This window comes from Octopus bimaculoides, chromosome 4 (assembly GCF_001194135.2).
Source record: "Octopus bimaculoides isolate UCB-OBI-ISO-001 chromosome 4, ASM119413v2, whole genome shotgun sequence".
In the NCBI taxonomy this organism is placed as follows: Eukaryota; Metazoa; Mollusca; class Cephalopoda; order Octopoda; family Octopodidae; genus Octopus; species Octopus bimaculoides.
The window spans coordinates 9,910,890-9,916,410 of record NC_068984.1 but is presented as its reverse complement, the minus strand read 5'-3'; the positions used below and the strand labels follow the sequence as shown (position 1 = coordinate 9,916,410).

The window sequence follows — 5,521 nt, the reverse complement described above, 5'->3', positions numbered from 1 at the left end:
TATATATATATATATATATATATATATATATATATCATGCAAACTGTATTAACATGAGAGTTACTAATAGTTTCTTGCCATTAAGACACGTGGTTAGGCAGGTTTATATAACGTATCTCCAAACAACCTTTGGGCTCTGAGCTCATGCTTTGTTCTATTTGAAAATCAAATCAGGACGCTGATACATGAGAACCCATGAGAAAATGATACAAAAAATGTAATGAAAAGACAAAGGGTGAATAAAAACGAAAAAACAAAGGAAAGAAAAGAGAATTACAGTTACGTCCCCTTTGACCCTTGAAGGCACAATTAAACTAATTGTTATAGAATAATTCAACAGAGAGGAGTTCAAAGTCGGCGAGACAACTGCTCGATACGGTGAGCTGGGGAGAATCCTACACTTTGCCAAAAGAAATTTGTCCATATGTTTGCATTTACTGAAAAGTTCGGGTTTGGAATTATGTAGTGCGGTGAAATTCTTGGATCTAAAAAAAATAATGTGCGATCTTTCAGTTTCACATAAGTCGAATTTCTTAGATCCATTAATACATGGCATAGATGTCTCCATGTTTTCCACAGTTTTCCACTCGATTGTAAGTGGCGTGCGGTTGGTCTTCAGTCATAGACTCACTTAGAGAAATAAATCTTCTTCCTTAAGGAACAACATAAACAGGGTTTAATAAAAGTCGATTCAGCAACAGATTAACAAGATGCCCAGTCGTTTAATGTAAACACAAGTCTGTAATTGTAATATGAAATGAGATTAGTGCTTAATGAAGCTTGATGCTAACAAAACGCTAATATTATGTGTAATCACAATGAAAACACATCTATATACGGATAATGAATTTAATCCATGAATAAAAGTAATTGAGTTAATTTAATCATTTGACACATAAACAAATTGCTGATAAAGGATTTGGTGAGAAAAGAAAGGATAGGAATACAATGTAGCTTAGGTTTGTGTTTGTAAGGGATGAAGAGTAATGATAAAGCGTTTGAGAAACAGCTGAAATGATTAAGTGAAGACCCGTGGCCAAGGGGTTAGGGTGTTGCGCTAGCGATCGTAAATTTGTGGTTTCGATTCCCGGACGAGCGTTGCAGTGCGCAAAACACTTCGTTTCTTAAATAAGATACTTCATTTTCACGTTGCTCCAATCGACTCTAGTGAAAATGAGTGACTTTGCGAGGGGAAGACCGCTCCGTCCGGGACCTATATTGTTGATTTCGGACACTTATACGCTGTCGAAACCGGGTAATCGGCTCAGTGAGTCCGGGGCTTGATGATGATGATGATGATGCCGATGATGATGATGATGATGACGATGATGACGATGATGACGATGATGACGACGACGACGACGACAACGACGACGACGATGACGATGATGATGATGATGATGGTGGTGGTGGTGGTGATGATGATGATGATGGGGAGGAGGAGAAGGAGGAGGAGGAGAAGGAGGAGGAGAAGGAGGAGAAGGAGGAGGAGAAGGAGGAGAAGGAGGAGGAGAAGGAAGAGGAGGGGGAGGAAATGATTAAGGGGAGATAAATATTGTAAACGCAGAATAAGTAAAAGGATAAATTAAAGGCTTAATAAGAAATAATATAGATGGTGCAGGAGTAGCTGTGTGGTAAGAGGTTTGCTTCCCAAACACATGGTTCTGGGTTCAGTCTCACTACGTGACACGTTAAGCATCCTCTTCTACATCCTCGGGCCGACCAAAGCCTTGTATGTGGATTTGGTAGACGGAAACTGAAAGAAGCCTGTCATATATATGTGTGTGTGTGTGTGTTTGTTTGTCTCCCACCATTTGACAACTATAACTTAGCGGTTCCGCGAAAAGAGACTCAGAGAATTAGTACCGGGTTTATTGATAAGAGTTATTTAACTAAAAATTCTAGAAGACGGTATCCCAGCATGGCCACAGTCGAATGACCGCAACAAGCAAAAGAGAAATCAAATCAAGAAAGATTTTATGAGATCAATTCAACAAGTTCCAGAACATTCCAGACATATCATTCAAGGGTCTTATGATTGGAAAGTGATTATGTGGAGGCTAATTAAAAGTGGTTTAATTAGGTTGGAATAAGCGTCACGGTGAAATATTTTGGTCGGGAATGGGGTCCAGTCGATTAGATCGACTCCAGTACGCAACTGGTACTTAATTTATTGACCTCGAAAGGATGAGAAGCAAAATCGACCTCGATTCTTTTCTACTCTAGGGCACAAAGCCCGAAATTTTGTGGGGAGGGGAGCCAAGTCAATTAGATCGATCCCAGTACGCAACTGGAACTTAATTTATCGACCCGAAACGAACGTAAAACAGACGAAATACCGCTAAGCATTTTGCCCAGCGTGCTGACGTTTCTTATTTCTTTACTGCCAACAAGGGGCTAACACAGAGGGGACAAACGGATTAAGTCGATTACATTGACCCCAGTGCGTAACTGGTACTTAATCTATCGACCCCGAAAGGATGAAAGGCAAAGTCGACCTCGGTGGAATTTGAACTCAGAACGTAATGGCAGACGAAATACAGCTAAGCATTTCGCCCGGCGTGCTAACGTTTCTGCCAGCTCGGCGCCCTGTCACAGTGAAATATTGAAGCGAACCAGCAGCAACTAAGACAAGCGGTGGTTCGTATCAGTAAATACCAAATATTAACAAAGCGGAACAAGTTATTTCCCTGGCATGTAGAGGATAAGTCTAGCGAAGAATATTTCATCCATCGGTGATGAGTGATGAGTAAATATTTTGTCGATAATCAAGCATGAATTCTATGTGATGTGCAAGACTTCACTTTCTCAAGGAGTGATTAACATTCCAATTGTACACTGCTATAGGCGTTGTCAGTCGAGGATAACCATTCACCTGCATGCATACATACATGCATACATACACGCATGCATGTATGCATGCATGGGCGCAGGTCTGACCGTGTGGTAAAAAGCTTGCTTCCTAACACGGACATAAACGCACACGTGTGTCTGCATGTATAGATATATGGGAGACCCCCCTTCGGTCATGAATGACCATGGAATTGCACCTAGAAAGTTACCCTCCCAGGCACAAGTCCAGGCAAGGTTTTTTGTGGGAGGCCAGCAGTCGCCCATGCATACCGGCCTCCCCTCTCCACACCACTGATGTTATCCAAGGGAAAGGCAAAGGGGCCGATACAGCTTGGCACCAGTGATGTCGCAACTCATTTCTACAGCAACGTGAAATAAAGTGTCTTGCTCAAGAACACAACACGCAGCCCGGCCCGGGAATCGAACTCGCAACCTCGCGAGTATGGTATTTGATATACACTTATTCGCCTTTATTGTTCAAATACACGCCACTGGCCACACTGAGTTATTTTCCTTTGTTAATTTTTGCTTAGATTACGTGTATACAGTAGCTGTCTTTTGCGGTTTTCACATCCCGGCACACAGCATGCTAAGCGACTGCATAAATTACAGTAGTGAATGGAGTTAATTTATCTATATCCTTTCTACTATAAGCACAAGGCCTGAGATTTGGTGGATTTCGACACCAGTGCTCAACTAGTTCGTATTTTATCCGCCCTGAAAGGATGAAAAGCAAAGTCGAACTCAACAGAATTTGAACTCAGAGCATAAAGACAGAAGAAATACCACTAAGTATATATTATATCAAAAAAGATAATTGCTTTTGTTTGTTTTGCTTCGTTTTATGTTTTTTCGATCTGCATTCCCGCAGTGACGATCTGTAAAGGCTAAATACCCTTTAACACAAACACTTAAATAGATAATCCGTTTTTCAATTGATTCGCTTTAAAATTATGGCAAATGCTACTTAATCAACTCGCTATCACAAACTCCTACATTTGATTATTTTTCTTATTATCATTTTTTATAACATAAAAGATCGATAAATGGAAACGAATTTAAACAGAAAAATAAGTAGCTAAATATCACCACACAAACTAGCTATCCGTGTACCATACTAAATGCATATACATTGTTGATAGAGTAGTTACTGCAGTATTTGTCCTGCGAAAACATCTCTTATGGACATAGGCACGGGAGAAGCTGTGTGATAAATAGTTTCCTTCTCATCCACAAGGTTCCGGGTTCAGTCTCACTGCGTGACACCTTGGGCAAGTGTCTTCTACTGTAGCCTCAGGCTGACCAAAGACTTTGTGAGTGGATTTGGTTGAAAGAAACTAAAATAAGGCGGCGAAATGCTTAGGGGTATTTCGTCAGTCTTTACGTTCTGAGTTCAAGTTCCGCCGAGGCCGACTTTGCCTTTCATCCTTTCGGGGTCGATTAAATAAGTACCAGTTACGCACGCACTGGGGTCGACGTAATCGACTTGATCCGTTTGTCTGTCCTTGTTTGTCCCCTCTATGTTTAACCCCTTGTGGGCAGTAAAGAAATAAGAAACTAAAAGAAGCGCGTCGTGTGCGTGTGTGTGTGCGTGTGCGTGTGCGTGTACGTGCGCGTGTACGTGCGTGCGTGCGTGCGTGTGTCCTCCACCACCGCTTGACAACCTGTGTTGGTGTGTATACGTCCACATAACTTGGCTTTAAAAGACCAGGTTTTAAAAACAAAGTACTGAGGTCGATTCATTCAACTAAAATCCTTCAAGGCTATGCTCCAGCATGGCCGCAGTCCAATGACTGAAGCAAGTAGAAGATAAAAGAAAATATACTGTGTTAAAGAACACAATAAACATCTGAGCGAGATGAAAAATTGCCCTCGCAGTGGCCAGCGAGAACGTTAGATGCATTTCTGCCTTTTTGGTCGTCGTCAATGGGACACAGTCGCAATCGGCTTCAATGGGAATTTGTCGCCAACCGATATAGGAAACGGTGAGTATAGTATTCACTGATGTTGTGAATAGCCCCTCGGCTGAATTAAAATCTGAATCTCGATGGTATATTTCCAAATTTAAAGGAATAATACATGTCTGAAAACACGTTATTTTTTCTCTTTCTTCCTTTCTTTCTTTCTTTCTTTCTTGTCTTTTTATTCATTTATTTATTGAAACGTGAAATGAGGAGATAAAGTCTTGAGCACTTAATGTTAACTGGAAAAGCGAAAGAACAAACTAGGCAAAACAGAAAGAGAGAAAGAGAAAGAGAGAGAAAGAGAAAGAGAGAGAAAGAGAAAGAGAGAGAAAGAGAGAAAAAGAGAAAGAGAGAGAAAGAGAAAGAGAGAGAAAGAGAAAGAGAGAGAAGAGAGTCAGACAGGCAGACACATAGACAGACAGAAACAGTGAGAAGAAGAAAGAAAGAATGAAAGGATGAAAGAAAGAGAAAGAGAGAAATGGAGAAGTGGAGTTACTCAATGGCCTTGCCGGCTGGTTGCATTATGGGCGACCCAATAACGTGCTGATTGGAGTGAGGGACAGTGGAGGGTGTGGGGGTCGAGTCTCTCCGCAAGAAGGACAAAAACAACAAGGAGAACAAGCAGAAGCAGCTGATTAAGATTGGAGTGTATAATTAGAGCAAGGAAAAGAAACTGTAAATCATAATTTAGGTTATATGGAGGT

General features: G+C 41.1%; 1 protein-coding gene across 2 annotated transcripts in view; it reads left to right on the top strand.

Moving 5' to 3' along the window:
- The window catches only part of LOC106875045 (synaptic vesicular amine transporter), a 72,355-nt gene that overhangs the window by 29,117 nt on the left and 37,717 nt on the right, over window positions 1-5,521 (top strand). The gene's annotated exons all lie outside the window — the stretch shown is intronic.